The sequence below is a fragment of the Python bivittatus genome, unplaced genomic scaffold, assembly GCF_059951505.1.
Source record: "Python bivittatus isolate LINGU-HERP-01145 unplaced genomic scaffold, Pbiv_v1 ctg000980_np1212, whole genome shotgun sequence".
Taxonomy (NCBI): Eukaryota; Metazoa; Chordata; class Lepidosauria; order Squamata; family Pythonidae; genus Python; species Python bivittatus.
Genome location: NW_028277125.1, coordinates 56,092,673 through 56,117,087, shown reverse-complemented (window position 1 = coordinate 56,117,087; position 24,415 = coordinate 56,092,673).

Sequence of the window (24,415 nt, the reverse complement as noted above, 5' to 3'; positions counted from 1 at the left end):
TTGCAGAAAAGGTCAATTTTAAAGCACATCTTTATCAAAGTCTCTTTTTGTTGTGGTTCTTGCCTGATTTAAAAAAAAAAAAAGCTGAACAGCATGAGAACTGGGAAGGTATTTTCTCTCACTACCTATTGAGTGGGAAGGGAGGAACAGCTAAGCAGCAGGCAAGAGAGAGAGGATGATTCTCACCCTAACCTTTCTTGTATCTCAAAGCAGACCAAGGGCATGACAGCAATTAGGCAATCTCCATGCTATGGGCCCTTTCTGTGAATTATTCCATCTGGTTTCTTCCTCAAGAGCACCTTTTTAAAGCTCTCCCTCTACAAGTCCAAGTACTTGAAGGTTATTATTTTTCAGCATATCTGGAGTAGGAGGGAAAGTCAATAGAAGTAAGGTCTTCAAAACAATAATCTCCTATCCTTCTCCAGCAGCTCTTTCTCCTCCCTCTCCTTTTTTGTCAATGCTTACTGCCTTGAGGACAGATTGCATGAGCCAGAAAAAACAGGGAGCATACTGAGTAAGCGGCCCTAGAAGCAAGTAATATGTGGATTCACTGGGGATTTGCTTACTATATACAAAAATTAGTGGTCCTGATTGGTTCCAAAAAGGAATCAAGATAACAAATGTAGGTGGGTACAGTAGATGGAATCTAATACAGCAGTCCTTCTGGACATTATGCTATCTTGCTGCCATCTAGAAGATCCCAGATCCAACATCCCTATTAAAAGCATAGTTAATACTTGTCATGACAACCAAGCAAGTCTACTTTTTTTCCCCACTCACCCAATCCTTTATGGCAGGTGTGAGCAACCTGGACCGCTGGTGTCATGAATGGCCTCAAATGCTTCTTTGTGGTTCTCCACAGCCTCTCTGACCAGGCTTTGGAAGATTGACAGCACCAGTCAGTTAGTCCCTGCAGTTTTCTTGGCAAGATTTTCAGAAGTGGTTTGTCATTGTCTTCTTCCTAGGGCTGAGAGAGACTGACTGTCCAAGGTCACTGAGCAGGCTTTGTGCCTAACAGGGGACTAAAACTCACTGTCTCCCAGTTTCTAGCCTGGTGCCTTAACCACTTTCTTATACTACAGTTTTCAAACAAAAATAACTAAAACTCCCCTCCCCCCAATTTATTCTGATGCATTTAGTGGCTCTCAGTTCTATTTCTCTAAAACATTAAGTATAGCTCTTGGTCATCAAAATGTTGCCCTTCACTATTTGATTCACACCTCATGCTAAGCCAAAATATGCTTTGCTTGGGTTTGTCTTAATGCAGTGTTGTCCAAACTTGGCCACTTTGAGTGGAGTTCAACTCCCAGAATTACCCAGCCAGCATGGCTGGCTGGGGAATTCTGGGAGTTGAAGTCCACTCATCTTAAAGTGGCCAAGTTTGGACAACACTGTCTTAGTGTATTGTGTGAACCCAGCAAGTTGTGGTTTGGCATTATGAACCCAATCTGCATCTTTTTTTCACCTCAAAATCTTTATAATCCTTTTTTTGAGTATGTCCTCAACACATGGTCATAGCTCACAAATCTTTCATTCAGCAATTCACATTCTAAGAGAATTTGGTCATGGGTAATGGAACTTAGCTCATTACTGACAATTCCACATCACATGCTTTTCCATTTAACAGCACAAAGAGCAACGCAGCAAGTAAGACTCTTGGTGAGCTAGGCACCAAAAATGCCTTTTGGTTGGGGTAGGAAACCTCTGAACTGCTAGAAGTTGCTAAACTGAATCTTCCAAGAATCTGAGTCATTATGGCCAATGGTGGAAACTGCTAATGCTGTAGTTTCACAAAATATAGTTTTTGGATTTCTTCCAGGAAGCTGTATAACTCCACAGACATTCTAGGTATAATAGAAATTATGTCTGAATAAATTGCATATTATTGACTAATTACATATAGGAACTCTTAGTTCACTAAATTAACATTGCTTGTATTGAGAATGGTATTATTGATGATGAACACTAACAGAGCAAAGTCCAATTAAAACTCCCTTTAAAAAGTGAATTTCTTTATATATGGAACTGAACAAATGAGTTTCTTAGTGCTTAGTATAACACATTCAATAACAGCAATGTGAAACTTTTATACCTACACTCCTTGTTAATATTCATAGAGTTTGGTGCTAATTAAATGTAATAATGGAATTTTTTTATTCAATAGAATAGTTGTGCATACATTTTTTATACTGCAGCCTTTAAGCTTGCCCTTTAAACCAGCACTCAAACTAGTTTGTAACTAATAAAGGTAATGCTATTCATCTCAAATAAGATAAAGTTCCCCATAACAATCAGGACCATCCCTAGGGCTCAGTTCCTATCCATTTAATATATGCACATTTTTTTACATATGAAAATGCTTGGAGGTTACCATGCCAACTAGACTTTTAATGCTGTCAGTTATCTAGCATATAAGTTAGTACCTGAACAGTGAAACAGGCTTGAGTTCTGGACCTAGGCTGCTGAATAATGCAGGTATTTTTATTTGCCCTTTGAATAAGTGACAAATCCTTTAACAATTTTTCACTATAACATTTTCAAATTATATGACTAAGCTCAAGCCTTCTTTACAGAAGACAAAAAAGGTGAAGTTGAAAAAATAAGGAAATATAAGATTTCCCATAAAATAATCATGATCAAGCTTCCTACAACTTGTTTTGGAACTGGTTGTTTTTTTAGTAAGACTCAGAAGAAGCATAGTTGCTTTTTCAAGGGTTTCATTCTGACACTGAGGTCTTCACTAATGTGGTAGCATGACTGATTGATTTGATTTGATTATGTGCCATCAAGTTGTTTTTGACTCCTAGCGACCACACAGACAAATATGTTCAGCATATCTGCATTTTATTCAATTGTTCCCTAGATTCTAATTGTCTTTCCAAGCATTAACCATAACTAGGGGAGTTAAAAAATCATCTCATAAAGCATTGCCCAAAGAAAATAATGAGAAATAAATACCTATTTTAAAAGTACACTTTTCACCATCAACTGGATTATTGGTCCCAGCAGTTTCATATGGATATTAAGTAACATGGGTGAAAGAACCAAACATGAGCTATTTCACAATATGGACTTAATTGCTCCCCACCCTCACTCCTATGACAACTGACTGAAACTGCCTACTCAGGCAGATATGGAACTACTGCTGAACAATGGCCATAACTCCCAATCCCTGTAGGTGGTCTGCAGGGGTACCATGGTTGATGGTACTGAATGCCACCAGAATGGTACTGAATGCACCTAACCAGATCCTGATAAAGACCATCTACCCAGAAAGGACAGTGTTGTTTCTGTCTCTTATTCAGGCCTGACCTTTGACTGAAAGGGATTTAGGTAATCTTTCCTCAAAAAAGGGATGTTGGAGATGAATGGAAGTTGTCCAATATGGCCATAGAGTAATGTGGCCTCTTCAAGGAAGGGCACAGTACCACCTAATTTAGGGCAGCTGGCATCATGTCCTCCCTTAGACAGGAATTAATTACCTCCTGAATCCAGCTACACACATCCTTCCTGACTCCTTGAATGGTTTAGATGAGACATGGATCCACTGCATTTACCAGGAGCAGCCTGAGACCAAGATGCTCAATGATTTGGCACTTGGACCTAGGGTTGGGGTGAAGAAGGGATCAATGTATGGTTCTGTTTACTACTGCAATGGCCTACCTACTGTTCCCCACCATATCTTCCTCTGTTAATCAATGTTTCCATATGGCTGTGTTCTTCATCTCCAGTACCTTGCCCCAACCGCCTCTTCAAATTTCCAACATTGGCTGCAATGTGTAGAGCACTTCTGCCAGCCCAAAATTGATAATCTACCATCACCATCTACCATTGCTAGCACCCACACTGCCACTCTTGCACATCATCTTTCCTCCAGAACTTACCATTACCCCGTTCTTCCAAGTCCAGATCAAAAATCACAACCCTCCCAGTCTGTTCCCAGATGAGAGTTCTTCCACATAAAGAAATCTGCCCATCATTCTCAAACACCACAGCTGGATCAGCCTCACAGTGCTTCTACCCAGAGCCATTTCAAACCTCCACCCATCTCCTACTTTGTCCTCAGTCTTTGCTGTCCACACTGCCCATTTTCCAGACATTTTCGCTTATTCCCTTTCACTGATTTTTCTCAGGACACCTTTCTTCTTGCAGACCACACTTTTTTGACCAATCTGCTCCTGTTGTCTCTACTGTATCTTCCATGTCTGCCAGATCTGAAATGGCAGCTGCCATGCTGCACTGTCAACCCCCATCCAAGGTTTTCTCTTCAAATCCCTTTTATCATTTGCACTCCTCCAGCCTCTTCTCGTTCTTTATTTCACTACATTTGCCTCTCCCTGTCTTCCTAAATTCTAACTTCCCCATCCTGCCAATCTTATAGATTCTCCACTGCTAAAACATCTCAGTCCATCAGTCTCTCACAAGCTGAAAACTAATGCCTAGCTGAGTGCCATCACTCAAAGTTCTTCATGAGTAAGAGTTGCTTGAAAAATCGTTGTATTTTGCCCATTATCCTTTTGAAAGTATTTGTTTTATTGGCCTGTATCTTTTAAAATGAATGATTCTAGGTTTTAATATTGTGGAAAAAAAAGAAAGGCCTCACTGTCATATTTTTAAAATGTTAATCATGACTCCCCCTTTTCCACTTATCTTTAAGCTACAAAATCAGCTCCGATTGATTGTCATGAGTGGGGATCCATCCATACAGATCAGGATGGAGTCCACATGGGTGGGAAGATCAAAAGGTATCCATTGCTTATGACCACCTGGCAGGGCCTTTCTGTTGGAGTTGGGTTGACCAAGATATATACCCCATGCTACCATTAATGAGTCTTGGATTGTCTAAGATCACTTCTCATTCTGTGCCATACATTCCTACGGACTTATCTAAACTTTTGTTTTGTTTTCTTTTGTTCTAATGGTGGTACTAATTCACCTATCCTAAAGGCCCAAAGAATGGTGGTAAAAATGCTGTCATGAATAGGATAGTACCAAAGTGTGGTGTGGCAACCTGGTCAATGACTACATAGAGCCTGTAATACTGTTGTACACCACCCAGAGTCACTTGGAAAAGTGAAATGGGCAGCTAATAAATTGTGAAAGTAAATAAACAAAGGCACCCTGATCATTTTTCATGCATCTGAGCATTATGTCTACTCCATTGGGCTCCTTTTGGTATTTAATTAATTGGTTGATATTTTGGGCTTGCTGAAGAAGGAAACAGCTACAAGATGAGTAGTCATAGGCTTGTAAGATAGCCCCCTTCCTTTCAATAAAGCTAGATAACACAGCTTTCCTTGATGGCTCATCTGCTAACATGCTAGCACTCTCATGACTGGGAAGAGGCTCGGAAGGAGACAGTTGCCTTTGAATAGGCAATTTGGGCACAAGATGCGGTAGAACATTTTTCATTATCAAGGCCTCCCACATTGTCAGAGATCCATAGATCAGGTTTAGACAAGGATGAAAATTTTTATTCCTGAAAAAGTGATAGGATATTGTTATGCTGTTGCTTACACCTGGTACCTAGCATGCTAATATATTTTACCATATAAGCATGCAATTACAAACGTTTTGATGAATCCCCTGACCCTTGCAGCACTTGAGATCTAGGTATTAATAATTCTGAAAACTGTCTGGTTGTCACACCAGAATACACTCACGGGGTGGGGGGAGGGGAATTCAGGAAGGATTTCATCTTTTCATCTGAACTTGCCAAGTGATTCAGCCAGAGCCTTGTGCATTAGCAGTCCTGGAAACAGACCTCATACCCCAACTTTTAAGGCAGAATCAAGCTATGCCTAAAGATTGCTCTGTATCTTAAGCTGACTTTGCAAATGGAGGTGCTCTTCAAACCATTCAAAAAGATATGCCATACCATATGCCATCATATGCCATTGTCCTTTTTCATGATGATGGTAATCCTTAGATGGCAGTGAGAGGATGGGATAACTGACTGCCTTGGCTAGCCTGGCACAAAAAAAGTGTGGGCTCGGGAGACTTTCCTGTAAGCAAAGTTAAGGTGGTCAAGCAAGACTTGGAATTCTCCCAGAGAGTATTTGCTACAACTGATGGCTTTAATCAAGAGCTTCTGCAGGGAGGCCAGCTTATCCCTTGGTAGGTAGGTATCCCTTTCGGTATGCCTAAAAAGGTTTGCTAGGTAATTGGGCCCTGTCCTGTCTTGGGCCAATGGGACCCTGAGTTTATCCATTAGGTAAGGAAAGACACTCAAGATGAGATTTCTGAGTCTATCACACAAAACAATATGATACTGAACCATGGATGAAGGGCTGCCCTGCTGGTCATTGCCCACTCCAGAGAAGTAGAAAGTAAAAAACTTAAAGGCTCCTCAGGCAACTGAGAATGTCATTTGACATTGCTTGATCTATGCACTGGGACAGGCCCCTTTCAATTTGAAATCCAAGAGGCCAAAGCCTTGAGGATGAATTAGCAGGAACTTGAGCATATTGTATATCACACATAGTCATAAGGGATCCAACACTACACTTGCAGACAAAGATGTAGGTTTTCCAGAAAATTTTGAACAGAAAAAAACCTTACATCTATTTTATGAGACTTGAATATTCCATTCAAAGAAACCAAAAGCTTTGATACATGAAGATAAAGTATTTTTACTGGAATATTGGAAATAATGGAATACCTGACGTAAGTTTCTCTCAGATGATGATACTTCATTAATTTGTTCTGTTAGCTTTATGTAATTGGTTTGTATTCTTTTAGGACATTTTTGGTTTTGCATCACCTTTTTAACATATTGTTGGCATATTCTTGCCTGTAATACTTGCACTTGACAGTTTTCTTCTAATTCAGTGGCTTTTTTCTAATGATGCTGCACATTTCTGAAAAGAGGACAAGTAGATCAAGTCCCAAATCAACCTGGTCCTTTTCAAGTGGACCATCAGGGATAATCTTGAGAAGTCAAGTCATATGCAAACCCACCTATGTTTTCTTCTTCTCATCAGGGCTACAGGGGAAAACAAAAAACAAAAAAACAAGAGACTATTATTTCTATTTCTCTTCAGCTTCTCTAGCTGATTCCCCCTCCTCTTCTTTCCCAGTCACTGGAACCAATAAGGGAGAACCATGAAATCCCTGCTTCTCAATTTTTATAGGCCTATCATCAGAAAAACAAACATCATACAAATGAAACTTGCCTGAAGTGGATAATTTTCTAAAATTAAATTATGTCCACATCACTGCTTCTTTATCAAAAAGATTTTATGACCAAGAAAGGGATACTGAATTGATCAAAGCTCTGTAAAGATGACCTTATTTAGATATATCTTTTTAGGGTAATGTAGGTAATGGATCAACCATAACTCACCTGAAGACTTTTGGGGGTTATTTAAATGGGGAAATGTTGAGGTTGGGTATAATCAGAGACATGTGTGAGCAGTACCTTCTCTTTCAATTTTGCACATCAGGATCTATGGCATCTCTGGAGGTGATTTGAGGTTACAGCAACTGAAGTACACATGGACCTATGTAAAGGATATGAAAACAAGTTTTAAATCCCTTCCACAGGTATCTGACTGATTTTCTGTTGGAGTATCTTTCAAAGTGCTGGAGAAGACTCTTAAGAGTCCCCTGGACTGCTAGGAGGTCAAACCAGTCAATCTTAAAGGAAATCAACCCTGATTGCTCATTGGAAGGATTGATAATGAAGCTCAAGCTCAGATACTTTGGTCACCTAATGCGAAGAGAGGACTCTTTGGAAAAGACCCTGATACTGGGAAAGATTGAAGGCAAAAGGAGAAGGGGCCGGCAGAGGATGAGATGGTTAGATAGCATCACTGAAGCAATGAGCATGAAACTGAGCAAACTCAGGGAGGCAGTGAAGAACAGGAAGATCTGGCGCGATATGGTTCATGGGGTCACAAGGAGTCGGACACGACTTAATGACTGAACAACAACAAATCTTTCAAAGAATGGCTGTGGAGAACAGCAGGGTGTCCGCAAGCCCCAGGATGCTAGTGAAAGACATCTGTGCCCCTGTTTCTTGTACCTCTGCTTGCTTGCTTAGGTTCTCCTCATTTCTGTTCCTTGCTGAAAAGCCTCCTGAATATTAGTCTCCTCAAAGACAGAACTGGCTTGTCAGGTACTTTGTCCTCTCTGTTATATTTATAAATAAACTGCAGACTGGATGTGATGTTTGCCCTAATTCTATTTCCAGACAATTCCTTGAGAGAACCTCCTGTTTATCCTGGCTTTTGGTACCTTCTCTCACTTTGAATCTCTCTCTCAGGGCATTTTTTCTTTGCAGGCAGTCTGGATACTTGCTAGTTCTTTAGAATATTGGCTAAATAATTGGGAAAGTGCCATCCTGTTTGAGGGTACACAGAAGATGTGAAATGGAAATTTCCAATGAAATGGAAAGATGGTTCAGTTTTGGTCTTTCTCCCTTTCTTGCCCACTTTTTCCCCTAAACTTGCCTCCAAATCCATCCTCTGCTTCATACATTAATAGGGAAAAGGAATGGAATAGTGCCCATCCAGGATATACTTGAACAATCTCAGAGGTAAATGAATTCCTGAAGGGCCTTATTTGTCCTCTGTGTATGTGGAAGTAAGCTTTCTGCACCAGATTACATTCAGGCTTTGTCTGGCCTGCTCATTTTGTTCTAGGACTCTTTCCCAATAGCCCACCATTGCAACCTTAGTCATGTGTTCATATGACCCAGTAACTGTTGCCTCCATCTTGGAGCCCTTGTCGTTAGAATTGGACTTGACAGTTTTGATAACCGTCTCTGATCCATCCTTGCCTCCTATCACTTTGACATGTTCCCCTTCTGTTGATATTGTTCTCCTAACCCCATTAGTTGGCTAGTCTCTGCTACACACACTCCTATGGCAATTCTGGCCTGGGATCCCCTCTCCCCCATTAAACCTATTCTATGATGTTACTGTGGTCCCTCAACACCCGGTTGTAGCATGGCTCAGCAGTGGTCAGCTATAATGCACTTTGCAACAATAATTTGCAATGTAGTTTCAGCTGATTAGTGATAGCATTATCCCATCAACTATCAGGAGCAGTGTGGCTGAGCTGGAACTAGAAAGGGTATAGATTATACATGAGGACTATGCAAAAAGGCCACAAAGAATTGCTATTTCATATAATTGGAGAATTTTAAAAGGAAACTGACCTTTCCAAGGGACTTCAGAAGATTTACTTAGAAGCATTTGAAGCAAAATCATGAATTATTTCCAAATTTTGACTCTGTACCAAGGTTGCAATTTTCCTCCTAAGCATCTGAGAAAGCCTGCAGTCATGTTTTCGGTAAGTGAAAAGTATTGGTGAATGTATCAATTTGAGTGACAGAATGTTCTGCGGGATGGAGAAAGTTGATTCAGAAGAAACTTAATGGCTTGTGGTTTGTGTAGCGAAAAGCTTTTAAGGACCAGGTTGGGAATTTGGAGGGGACAAGCAGGGAAATCAAATTTGGGACAGGCTAATAGGAAAGTGATTGAGCTATGAATCAGTCGCTTGTACATATTTTGCCTCTCTTATGCACTCACTGTAATGCCTTAAGCAAACCACCTGCTCTCTTCTCCACCTCATCCACCCTCTCATCCAAGGGCTGTGCAGGGAATCAGGGGAGAGAGAATTTGATCATGCTAGTTATGTAAGCAAGAAAAATAAAGCTGGATAGTTGTTGTTGTTTTTTTTACAGGATTTTGAAACTGTCTGGAAAGATTAAGGCTGAATTCACCGCTAAATTTGCCAGTGAACTCTACTAGACAGCTCCAAGTTCAGGTAGCAGGAGATGGAATAAGGGTAAAGTTTCTGCAAAGAGGAAAATACTCCTTCAAAACCTAAGGTTCTCCAGTACCCTAAACTGCAACATGCAAGTTTTGATATTTAAGTAGTGTCATAGATGAGATGGAAGAAAATGGACTCAGCTGCCCAAGGAGAAAAACGTCATGAATATATAGGTGTGGCACTGATATTGGATCAGCATTAACACCATGTGTGGCGCTATTCGTCGTATGCTGTTCCCTTGTTGATGGACAAAGTTGCTTCTTATGATTCTCTGTATTTAAACAGGACAAGAGCTATCAGACTTTCAAATGAAGAATACCTTTAGCTAAAGTATTATCCAGAAATTTGATCTGTGTGAATCAGTAAAAAATAAAGCCTGGTTCCAGATAGTTAGACTAGATCTAGCTAATGAAAATGCCTTAAACTGGGCTACATGCATGCCATAGGTTGTACAAACTCATAAAGTTCCTGGAAAAAAAATTCTGAGACCTGAGAATATATTGCCCTGGATAGCTCTAAATTTTTAGACTGCAGATATAATATCTCTGTATGGGCTAAATGTGAGGCTAATGTTATGAGAAACTTTTATTTGGACCTTTCATGTCAACATTTTCTACTATGTTATAAATCAGAATATTGATAGTTTAATCTTCCATATACTTTTATTGTGTAAAATAAAGTATGAAATAATTGTAGTTTTTTAATGCTCTTATTAATCCTCTAAATGTTAAATAATACATGTTTTGACATGGGATAAAGTTATATCCCCCTGTTTCCTATCTCAGTTCATATGTTACCTGAGAAAAAATAGGTAAAAAAGAAGACCTGGGCAAGATCTCCACAAATAATGAGAAACACAAAGGGAGACTTCCTCTGGAGACAGAATTGACTAAGAGAAAACAAGACAATGCAGAATAAATCCCCAGTGTGGGGGTCAAAGCTGGATCAAGAACTTATTCTGAGTAGTATAAGGACTTCAACAGTGTGCTCCCTCACTCCTGCAATCTGTATTGTCAAAGAAAGATTGAAGATTCTTTTTATCAGTATAAATTGCAATGTTTAATCTAGATCAGGACCATAGGGATGATAAAGATCCTTCACCCCCTTGATTAGGGTCCCAACCCAGTTTGACCTCCACTCTGGCAATAGATGTACCTGGAATCAATACCATGGAATTCAGCAGAATTTACTTCTGAATCAGTACGTAAGGGATCATATTGCATGTCCTAATTACTTTCTTCCATAATGCTGTTATTACCATAAGGTTAAACATTTTAATGACTCCCTCTTGATAACTGAGGAAAGTGGCAACCTCTCTTAATGCCCAGGTGACCTGAACTAGTCCTAGAACTGATTTAATGAAAGACGGAAGAAAACACATTAAATATAACGTACTTTGGATTTTGCATATAAGATCAGTTTCTTCTCAGTTTTGAAAATAGAATTTATAGTACAATGTTATGCTTACTATGGTGAGGTGGGGAACTAAGCAGCCAGTGGTTTAAAAGCCTGAAAAATCCTACCTGAAAGGTGTAAAATAAGTGCTGTAGCTCCACCATTTTAGGCTGCCTGCCTGCCTGAGCTGCAGGCTGTAACTATTGACCATGGCTTGGCAGAAAAATTGGAGTTTAGCCCTATAAAGATATGTTTGGAGTTGATGGGATGACAGTAGCAGTTTAAAATAAGTTCATGCTTTTGAAACTTTAAGTTATGTCCTGCTAAGGACCTCTGTTGAGGCAGTTTGGTGTGATGGTTAAGGTATCAGGCTAGAAACTGGGAGACCATGAATTCTGGTCCCACCTTGGGCACAAAGCCAGTTGGGTGACTTTGGGCCAGTCAGTTTCTCTCAGCCCTAGGAAGGAGGCAATGGGAAACCACTTCTGAAATCTTGCCAAGAAAACTGCAAGGACTAGTCCAGACAATTGCCAGGAATCAACATTGAATCAAAACCACAAAGAAAATGAAAGACCTTTGGACTGTGAGGAGACAGTTCTACCTGCACCTTCAGCATAAGCTTTTTCATGGACTTCTCCCTAGGTTTGTTACTAACTACAAAAATATCTGGAATAAGTTCTTGCTCATATCCCATATATTTTTATTTTTCTTCAGCTTTAGTTCTGTTTGGTCCTATTTCTGTTGTGAAGATTGTCTTCTTTTTGTTCATGGTGGAAGTTATCCTAGTGTCTGCCATGCCTTGCTGTTTTTGCCTCTTCTTCTTCTGTTTTAAAAAAAGCAAGCCCTGTGCCTAGAGTCTGAAGGGAAAGGTGCTGAATAAAGGTGTTTGATGGTTTGCTACCAAAGCTTTAGCATTATCTGCATGCTTAGCTACATTTCTTGAGCACCATATTTATTATATGATCTGGATCATAGAACTGGTAGTAAATCTTTAAGAAAGGCAATGTGGAATGTAGGAGGAAAAGTATTATACAATTATGTAACTTCTAACAATTTAAATGGTTTTATTAGTGTATAAATAGGAAAATGAGTGGAGTTGGACTATAGTTGGGGAAATCATGGGGGAACAGTTTAAAACAGTGCTCTTGCCCCTTCATGCAACATTACATGTGCTGCAATATATAAGACCTCATTGATGGTGTGACAATTTCCTATTTATAACTGTTTTTTAACTATTTTTTTTCATTATACATCTATCCAATACCCCCGTTTCTTCTTTTCTGTTCTCCATCTTGATTTCAGTTGATTACTAGTGCATTTATGTTAGTAAGTATTGTGGAAGATTTTAAATTTTATATCATTCAACCATCTGTATTTATAGAAGGGGCTGGGGAATCTTGTGTATGGATTATTATTATTGTTGGTTCCACAGTCAACCAGATGTTTAGACTGGATTTGGTATTTTATCCACCTATTGAGTCCTTCCCAAGGACCTGGGATAGTCAGATGTTGTTGTTTGATGGTGTTAAAGGTATTGTCACAGGATGTAAGCTGTTCCAAGTAAAGCTGCCTTTTGCAACTGACTGATGGTGATTTAGTCCATGCCAATGGTGTTCAAGTGGTGCACCAGATGTTTTGGGATTGGACCCAAGGCACCTATTACTATTGGTACTATCTTCACTTTCCTTTGCCACAGTCGTTCTATATACCTATTTTACCCACCAACAACTCTGTGAGATAGATTGTTGGAGATGTTAAGAATTACAATTTAAGAATACCTAAAATGTCAGGTATTCTATATTTCTAGTTTAAAGCCAATGGGAATTTTCCATATACAAAATTGGTCCTATTTTCTCAGGATAAATAACAACAAATTCATGTAGTAATCACAGAGCACTGGAAATATATCAAGTCCAACAAGAGAACACAATTATATCTAGAAATGTATAGTGGGCTTAAATCACTGTACACACACAGTTGGGGGGAATCTTGAATATATTCAAAGAAGGTAAATAAGAAGGGATCCAAGAACTTGGTATCTTAAGAAAGCTGAAGAGAAAGTATCTGAGCATAAACATCACATTAACCTATGGTTTATTATAACATTGTTTTGTTGAACAAATCATAGTGAGATATTTCTATATACTGTAGTATCTTATTCCTTCTTTGTAATGTGGAAATGGCATACAGAAATCATGTAAACTTCACTTAACTTAAATGATACCCACAGGAAAAGTATCCAGTTTGGACAAAGAGCTGTAATCTTCAGCTGGGCACAAATGAACTTTCAAAATTCTTCACTGAATGTGTAGGCAGAGAAATTGGATAGGTTTCTCCTAATATTATCCAGGAAAAGAGAGATTTCCAATATTTTTACTATACCACTGCTACTGAAGAAATCCCATGGGGAGGATATCTCATCTCTGAAGATGTCTTCTTTGGAATTTGATTGAATGTAGAAAGCCAGGGAAACTGTTGACTTACTGAAGAATGGATTGCACAATGAAAGAAGGACCTTCACACATGCACACCCTTGACTCTCTCCAAACTAAAGAAATGCAAAGACACCATATGCCCCCCACCCATGGGAAATTATCTGTAATTTATCATCTCTTCTGCAAGGATTTTTAAGTTCTCTTTCATCAAACTGAATCCAAACTGATTCAAAAAAGTGGATGATAAATTATCTTCCTAGCACTACTTTAATCCCCCAATGCAGGTATGTATGCCATTAGGAAAGACAATGAAGAATATATCTCCTAACCCAATTTCCTCAACCTGGTAAATTCAAGATACATTTCTAAAAGCCATGTTGACTGGAAATTCTAAGAGCAGAAGTCTTAACTACTGGGGGAGTCTGCAAAAAGGATTGACAAAAAAGTGAAAAACCAGCTTACTGTTTCTAAGATTGCTATTGTTGTTACTCATAAGGCTCCCAGGCCTTAGAAAGCTAAGAGAAGATAGTCTAAATACAGCATTTTATCCTCAAACCTGTTTTTTTAGAGATAATGTGGTTCAGTGTCAAAATCCACCTTTGTCATTACAATTACTCATCAATCTATGTACTGGAGTCACTTCATCTGCACATAGTTTACACTCCAAGACCCCTTTAGAGTTGCACGTTCCTAAGTTTCAAGCAATTGTAATTCAGGAGAGATTAAGAAAAGCATTTCAACTTTGGATTCATAATGACACCCTTTAATGTGTGTTCTTTTTCCCTGCAAGCAACTGAGGCAGCACTTAGAAAACTGTTTCTCACTTCAGAGGTCCTTGCCCTCAGAGATTGACATATCATCTTCATAAATATTCAGACCTCCAGGAGGTTGCTTTTGCTATCTATTTAATATGAAGGAAAGTTCATCTGCATTGTTCATCAGCAGAACTATAGCACTGATATCTGGCAGCAGAGAAAACCTGTTTTGAAAGCATTCAGTACATTGGATATATGATATTCTGCTTATAATCCTTGTGTGTTCATGGGAAGAGAACCAGTGAAAAACGTTTGAAATTTCTATCAAGTTTCTCCAGGTCGGGGACCAGGGTGGGGGGGTTCCACTAGGATCGCTAGGATAAATGATGTTTTAATTTCTTATTATGTATGTTGTGATCCTAATGCTGTTTCCTTGCTTCCAATAGTGAGCCTATGGGAAGTGAGTTTGGCACAAGAGTTTGATCTACGGTAAATTCAATTGATACCAAAAAAAATTGCTGTAGAGGTTCTGAATAAATATTACATGGAATCAATCAATCAATCAATCAATCAATCAATCAATCAGTGTAGCGCATGCACTATTGGCTTCTTCATTTTTCAGGTTTTCAAGCATTCCAAAATAAACTAAGATAATACCTAAAATACATAAGAAAACATAACAATAAAACATAGTAGTCAGAAGAAAACAAAGCAGGCAAAACAGCAGTAGCCATCCCACCTTTTTGAGAGTAACAGTTCAAAAGTGGTGACCCTAAAACATTTTGGAAGATCAAGTAATTTTTCTTTGGTGTCTAAATCATGTTATAAAAATAATGCAGAAGTTTGCTCTAGGGTGGCCATTGTAGAGATTGAAATCACTACTGATAAGCTCTCTCTAATATTTATCTGTCACATCCTTGCTGAGAAGGCCCCAATACCTGGAGGCATGTCCTTCCAGGACTGACATACAGTGCTTCCTCACTACATGTTTAACATGGATTTGTAGTGCTTCCTTCTACTATTTTTATCGGGAATCCACTCAACATTAAAACTCAGTAATTACCATCATGTATTTTCTCTCCTGTTCTTCTGGAGTGCTAGCTGTTTTTGGACCACAAAAGTCCAACTTTTATCTAAGAAAGCTAATGCAATCTCTACAAGTGCATAATGCCTCTACTACTATCCCCCCACCCAGACATTGGCAATGGGCAATGTCATATATGAGTACAAGCATTTGTTATAAGCCAGATTATGTCATGTGTGTCATTATGTAATTTGCTTCCGTTGCATCAATTTGTACAATTACATCATGATATTTTGTAAGTGACATCAATTGTCCTCCTCCCTTGCCTTTTCTATTGATGCTATGCTATCACAAGTTAGACTAACAGTTACTGGAACCCTTGTAGTGAACAATTACCACTGCTTATTAAATCAGGTTTTAAACCTTCCTAGCTATCTTTTTAGCAGGATTGCATTATTATGGTTAGTCACACAGTCAGTCAGACTGGATTTGGCATTTTTATCCACCTACTGAGTCCCTCCCAAGGACCTGGGATAGGCAGATACTGCTTGATGGTGTTAAAGGTATTGTTGCAGGATATAAGTTGTTCCAAGTAAAGCTGTCTTTTGCAATTGACTGATGGTGATTTTGTCAATGCTGATGGTGTTCAAGTGGTGCTCCAGATGTTTTTGGTTTGCACCTAAGGCACCTATAACTATTGGTACTGTCTTTGCTTTCTTTTGCCATAGTCATTCTACTTCTGTTTGCAGGTCTTTATATTTTGTGTTTTTTCTCCAGTTCTTTCTCTTCTCTTCTACTGTCTCCAGGTATTGCAATGTCTACTATCCAGACATTTTTGTCTTTCTTATCAACAATTGTTAAGTCTGGGTTGTTGTGTGGCAGGTGCTTCTCTGTTTGAATTCTAAAGTCCCAGAGTGCCTTAGCTTCTTCATTTCCTATTACTTCTGTGTTGTGGTCCCACCAGATCTTGCTAGCAGGCAAATGGTATTTCTTGCAGATATTCCAATGCACCATTGTTGCTACTTTGTCATGCTGTTGTTTGTAGTCAGTCTGTGCGATCTTCTTGCAGCAGCTAACTAGGTGGTCCACTGTTTCTTCAACTTCTTTGCAGAGGTGGCATTTGCTTTCTGTTGCTGTCTTATCAATTCTAGTTTTATATGCATTTGTTCTTAAGGCTTGGTCTTGTGCAGCCAGAATTAGCCCCTCTGTCTTTTTTTTTCAACTTTCCTGCTCTAAACCACTGCCAGGTCTTGTTGTTATCTTCTTTGCCTGCTAGTTTTTTTTTTAAAAATGTACTGGCCATGTAATACTTTGCATTGCCATGTCTCTTTTCTATTCTTCATTTGGTCTTTCTTATAGGCCCGTTTGATTTCTTTGGTATTCAGTAAGCCTTCATGGTGTACTAGCTTCAGTGCATCTTCTTCGCTGCCCTTCAGATATTCTTCCAATGCCCTATTTTCTTCTTCGACTGTCTGGTGTACTTGTAACATATGTGCACACCTATGCTCCTTGGTAAATAGAGTCTGTCAACGTCGCTGCATGGATGAAGGGCATGATTCATTGTCATTATTTTTCTAGTCTTCCTATCCAGGGCTTTTAGTTCAGCTTGAGTCCAGTCCATTATTCCAGCTGTATACCTAATAACTGGAATTGCCCAGGTGTTAATTACCTTGATGGTATTTCCACCACTGAGTTTGGACTTTAAAATCTTCTACACTCTTCTGATATATTCACTACTAACCTTCTTCTTGACTTCAGTGTGCTTGTTGTTGTTAGCCTGAAGGATGCCCAGGTATTTGTAGTCTTCTTCTTCATCCAGACTCTTGATGCTGTTTCCATTGGGCATCTTGATTCCTTCAGTTTTCATTATTTTCCCCCTGTTGATGGTAAGGGTAGCATCATCATCATCATCATCATCATCATCATCATCATCATCATCTGCTACAAGAAAATTAATTTTGTAGCATTGCATTCTTGCAACAGTTGACCTTTCTTGTATTTGTATTTTAGATCCAGAATATTTCTTTCAACAAAGTGAGTTGTACAATGCCACCTTTTACAATGTGTACTAAACTTCAAATGGCCACCCCCACAGTCAGATCCCACCCACACAGAAAGAGGATATTGTTCTCAGTAAAGTCAATAGCAATTTTGTTTGCAGCTTACAACTGAAGGATAATGATTGGATTGAGCTAACAGCTGCTTATCTGAATGCAACTATGTGTAACAAAGTGTGAAGTGGCTCTGTGTCTCTCTCTACTCCTCACTCCTCCATGTCTGAATATACAGCATGCAGTTGCCACTGTGTGTATGCTTGCTGGATACTGTTGCTGTGAACTATATGAAGTGAGGAAAGTGTGCAGCCACTTTGAACATTATGGGATGATGTTCATAAAATGTAAAACATCCCTGAATAAGCTCCTGTTTGATGATAATGTACCTAAATGACACTATGGAAAGAATGAATGCCATTAACATATTAGAGAAATTATCTGCTGAAAATGGGATGCTTAGTGATTTTGGAGATGGCAAAGTAGGATCACTTGAAATGCTTCATGCTCTGCAGGAGCCTCATGTAGATAGAATTGATTGTTTGCTTTTACTTTCAGATGTGGAAAGTTAACAATGGCTGTAAGGAATGACTCATTCTCAAAACTATGAATAAAAACTCTATTGAGATACGTTTTTTCAATAATAACCTTTTTGTTCTAAAATAAACTCTGGAATCTATATATTTTAGACATATGTAGGGTGGATATCTAATGGAACAAACTGAGAACAGAATAGCTATTAAAAGTTTTGTTTTTTTTAAGTAATGCTGGCTTTTAGGGAAGAAATTTTCTTGTGACTGTTAAAAACAAAAAATGGAAAAAATGGAATAACAGCTAAATGGACTGTCTTGAAAATGCCTGATAAGAGGAATAAAAATGTCAGTATTTTTTATTTTTAAAAAATGAAGCCTTAGCAAATATCCTCACAGGGTCTATGTCCTTAATAAAATAATTCTTGCTTAGGAACACTGTAATAAATCAGAACTGCTGATAGGTAAAGGTAATCAATAATCTTTATATATCAAAAATCAGTATAACTAAATACTTGTTCCTAGTCCACTGGCCAATGGAAAGCAGAGCTTTTAGTCCCTCAGGGTAGTGTCTGTAGTCCTGTCCTTAGTAATTTCCCACAAATGAATGCACAATTGTTGATTCACTGTATGCTGCTGTCTTCCTGGTTTTTTGTATGGAGAATCATGGAGAATGAACCAAGTGACAATCAAGAGAATAGAAACCTTTGAAATGTGGAGTTATGGAAGATTATTTAACATATCATGGGTTGGATGTTTATGAAATGTGATGGTCCTCCAAAGAATGGGTGAAGATATAGAAATTATGAACACCTTCAAGAAAAAGAAACTTGAATATTTTGGAGAATGATATGCAAGAAGAAATATCAGCTACTTCAACTAAGTATATAAGAAAAGATTCAAGGGGAATGAAGCACTGACAGATAATATACTTTTTGGCTGAAAATTTTATATACAGTACATGGCTGGGCAAAAATACGCTGTGCTTCTCTCAGGCAGCAATATCAAAAGGACAAAAAGTATTGATGGTTGCCAACCTCTGATAGAAGATGACACTAAAATAAGTCATAACCTCTTATTCCATTCACATTTTGGAGTTGAAACAATTGGCAAAGGTAACTGAATTAATATAGCAACAGTCTTGCATTCTGGTATTTATGCATAGGTTCACATACTATATATAGTTGGAATAATACTTAGTATGTCCTTAGTAACCCCTCCTCAAAACTCAACCTGTATATGGAAGATAACTCTGAAGAATAGACAGGAATTCAAAATGGTTGAAGACTGAGCTAAAGGTATAATTGTCTGGGAATTCTTCATAAAGAATTTTGCACCAACTATCTTGAAAGGGATCTCATTCTGACTTTCCATAAATGCTGTAGTATATCATTAAAAAGATTCTTATGGAGTACGGCTACCACAATAAAATTTATTTACTTACTGTATCATTAAAATTTTTATAATCAGTATACTATAAGCAGCACCCTGCTGAACTATAAAGTTAAAGTTAAGGAAGTAGCCTTAACTAAAATAGATGATACCATCAAATGGTGCAATTCTGTTTACTGAACAACAAAATCATGATAAAGGCCAATCTAATTCAGTATCTTGTTTTCCCTGTGGCCAACCTGAAGCTTATCAAAAGCACACAAGCACAAAATGAGTACATTCTGCTGTTCAAAAACTGGTATTCAGAAGAATGCTACCCCTCCTTTTCAGTAATATTAAAATCCTTGGTGGTCAGTGTATATAATCTATTAGCATTCTGTAACGCTTTCACAACTGAATATGCCATAGGATAGGATCATAACAAAGTCAATCAATGTACAGGTGTGCATTTTATGTATTAAAAACAAGAGAAGGAAAACAGATATATTCCACAAATAACCATTTTGGATGCTGATTAAGCAGAGGTTGTAAATAATAGAACCATGCATAAGAATATGGTCAGTTTAGATATAAAATGCAAAGAATATGCTGCAAATCCATACAGAATTATTTGATAGGATGTCACGATGTCAGTGTACATGATAGTAATAGATAAGATAAGAACAATCTTATGCAGAGCACTTTGAATGGCTATGAAATTATTTTAGTTTGCATTCATTATCACAAAAATATTGGGCTTATGCCACTGGTTCCTGACTCATGTACTTGTGGATGAAACTGATTTTGTAGATCCATTTCAATGCATCTTTAGGTCTAGTTTGGGGGTTAAGAGTTGTTTCAGTGAGATAGGCAGTGACAAATTTGATAAATAAATAAAATAAGTAAATAAATAAAGGCTCCTCTAATCATTTCACATTGTATTCTTCCTGTCTCTGTTGCTCTGTTGCTCATGGAATTGCCTAGAGCAACAGAGGCAGGAAGAATATGGTGTGAAATGATTAGAGGAGCCTTGGGGGATGTACACTGAGGTGTCATCAAAAGCAGGTCATATTCAGTTTTATTTCTTCATCTCATCTTAGTTGAGGTAGTTCACATCCTGAATCTGAGAAGGCTAATGGAATGGATGAAGGCCAATAAACAGAAATGAATTCCTGATAGAATGGAGATATTGTGGTTGAGTGGTTCATCTGCCCAATTGGGTAATACCCAATCTGTCCTGGAGGGAGCTGTACTCTCCTGGAAGATTTAGGTACATCATTGGATGGAATCTGTGAATGCATCATTGTTACTGGGGGCATAGGTAAATGCACATTTTATTGAGTATTACCTGCAAAACTTTCTGGACAGTGATAATCTGAGGTCAATTCTTCATATTCTAATAATCTCCCAGTTGGATTTTTGCAGTGTATAATGGTAATCTAATTACTTTAAAAGTAGTTCAGAAAGTTCTGTTAGTCTAAAACAGGTCTCCTAGATTATAAACTGGAATTGGATAATATGACCATATGGCACCACAGTTTCATCAGACTTTTTATCGACTCCCAGTCTGTTTCCAAGCCAAATTAAAAGGGCTTTAAAATCCCAAATATCTTGGCACCAAAAAGTGCAATGTAACATCTCCTCCCATAGGAAGCTGTTCAAAACAGAAGAACAAAAAATAAAGTAAGGAAATGTAGAGTGAATACAGCATATACCATAAAAACAATGTGGAATATATTTTCTCACTGAGACTGACAGTTTAATTTTATGGAGTTTCACAATATACTACTGAGAGGTCTTTATCTTATGTTCTCTTAGGTTTAATCTCTCTTGGCAGGGGGACATACAGAAAAACCTCTGAAATAAATTGTACTTATCCTGCTTATCTAACCTGTAAACTTATATTTACTTTCTCTATACTTCCAGGCAGCCTGCATTCTAGAAACATGGTGAAAGGATAAGACATTCTTTCCTGCAAAGCTGTTATTTGATGAAGTTTTCCAACAATCAAATAATGCCATTACAAAAATGTGCCAAGGAGCAACAGAGTCTTCTACTGTATGAAAAAACAACAACCCACATTTATCTAGGCATCAGCTTTTGTAGTCCCTTACTTCAGATAAGACAGGCTCTATGCCATCGGACCTTATGCCACATATTAGAGCCCCCTTTCTGTACGTAGGAGCTCTGAAACTGTGGGTACTTCAGCTTCCAGGATTCCTAGTTGGGATGCTAAATCTGAGAAGGCTCTTTTAGAGCTTATCTACTCCAGCACATATCAACAGAGCTCAGCTTAATTTCAGAGAACTGGAAATAGGACCATAGCCCAAGTCTTTCAGATGGCACGAGATTTTCTTTCCTTAACAAATGCCTTTACTGCTGTTTGTTTCAATATTTACAGTGGTTCGTGTATGAATTCATTTTAATGTCAAGATAGACTCATTAAAGATGCATCTGGACCAAGCAGTGTTAGGCAATCTCTCCGCCACATTTACAGAGTTTAATAGCAGAGAAGACAATTCATGATATTCTTACTGCAGAGAAGCCGTGAAGGAAGGAAAAACCAAACAGTTGCAAAACATCTTTGACTAGTACTAGATCCTTCCATCTGGAAGCAGAATTCTCACCACAGAATTGGATTATTTTATTTTAGCAGTTATTGATATTCGCATGGGGTCCTTCCTTGTTACCTGATCTCCTCCTTTTCCACATTAGTTCGTAACAGTGAAATATTTCCAGGTCTGCTTAGGAGAAAATCCTTCTGGGACTTTCTTTTTAAAAAACATGTATTTAGTTATATATTTGTTTTAAAGATAATTAAGGAGTGAAAATCAGAAAAAATACATTACAAATTTATAAAATATAAAAAGTACATAAAGAATTTGCAAAATGCTCAAAGGAAAAAAAACATAAGTCACATTAGATTGAAATAAATATAAAGAAAATGGTTGGGATTTTCTTACAGGAACCATATTGAAGGTTGTAGCTCCAAAATGATGACATTCACATGGAACAAATGACATAACCTGGAAAATGACATTTAGACCAAGCACAGACAGTTTCTGACAATTTCTGATTTAGCTTTCATGCATAGCTGAGATACGTTTATCTTTGCTGCTGACAGTTTTGTTAATAATTATGGCCTGTCTGGTAATTAAGCTAAAGTTTCTTTGGAACCTCAAATTCTTCACCTGAATCATTAATTAAAACAAATGCCACTAGAAACCTGTCATGTTGGAAAAAATGATCTAGAGTGTCATTTGCCATGGATTTTCAACAATTATATTAATGGACTATCTGATGTGTAATTAAAATTTGGCTTTGCTGCAATTGTTGAAGCTCAATTTTTAGTTTAGTTTTCAGGCATGGAATTGACAAAGCCTGGAATTGCTGCCAGTGCAATCCCTTTAATTAGCAAGGTGTTTATCCTTGTTCCAGTGAATCAGATTGCCTTCCATGTCACATGACTGTTGCTTGTAACACTTTGTCCTATTATTCAGTAGGACATAAATAATGCATCAACAAAATATTTTGTGGTTTGTTTGGTGTTTTTTTAAATCTAGAAATTAGTGTTTGCTTGCATAATCAAAATAAGAGTCACAGTCAACAGGGGCAAGCACAGTGGGGACCACTAACCACTATGAATAAGATCATTTTTGGAATTTGTTCAGATATATTGAAACTGCTCCAACAGTTGGGTGTCACAATATTATCAATTTACGTATGTGCGTCACTGTACTTATGTTTAATTTAAAACCAGGAGAACAACTAAAGATCTGAATCAGATCAGGCTAGAAAAAATGAATTAAGCACAGCCTCATAGTAAGTTTAATATCTGTAGTTTCTGCAATCCATGTCTATATTAAAATCCAAGGAGTGGTAGATAACATTTCCCCAGAATAAGGTATCATAAATGAGCATGAGCAGTGTAAAGCATATGCAATCCATGTGAATAGAAACAATGGAGGAGATTTTAAAGCTTTTCCCTAGCAATCAGTAGCATAATCAATATGGGCAGTCATCACAACATCAGCATGCCTGAGATGTGATTCCAGGGGACAGAAGACCCAGATCTTGAGCTAAAGCAGTAGTTGACTCTGAAGTGAGAAAAGGCACATGAAGCCAATGGAAAAATTTTGCATTTTGTTTCCTAAGAATATTCCCAGCCAAAATTACAATCCAAGCTCAGTAGTTTTAAGAATTTCTTCAGAAGATCCAACTTCTTTTTGAACTCTTCTGTGAAACTTAATTCTCCCAAATGTCTTACTTGTTTTTGCTCTGCCATGGCAGACAGCCTCATCTCTGATAATCACTATTACCTAAGCGCATTTTTTCCCCAACCATCTATTTTCCAGAAGAGTTTGATTGCAGCTCCCACCAACCCTAACCAGGATTATCCTTGTCAAGGAGAGTTGAAATCCATTGTATTAAATTGGGAAAGACTGAGCAAGCCTGTGCTTCTGCATTGAAACAAAAATAGAATAAGCAAAACAAACAAACAAACAGAAAAACCTAGCAAGACTGCAGCCTATTCACTACCATCTAGACAAGCAAAGGGGTCCAAAACTTTAGTGCTTAATCATTGTAAAGGTTGGCGGGTGTTAGACTTTAGGGGAAAAAAACAGCTGAAAACTCTGAGCCTAATGCCACTAACAATGATCTCAAGTCATTATGGATGCTAGATGCTATTAGGAGTCAGCATGAATTCATGCTAGCATGAATATTTAACATTTAGAAAACACAGGTAGCATTGTCCTTCCATATAAACCACAACAATAAATGAATGAATAAATTTACCGCCTGATCTAATCCTAGACAATTAAGGTAAGCTGCATAACCTGAAGAAAAGGAAAATAACATTAGGATGTTTGCTGACTTGGAATTTAACTCATGCAATATTAACCAGTGAGGGAAATGGTATTTTGTTTTAATGATCTAAGGTAATTATATACTTAATGTTATTGCATGTTATTTATTATTATTGTTTTAACATAATTAATATCTGAAAACTTCCAAGAGTCCATTAAGGACTGAGGTGGGGGATAAATCCCATCAATTGATCAATCAATCAATC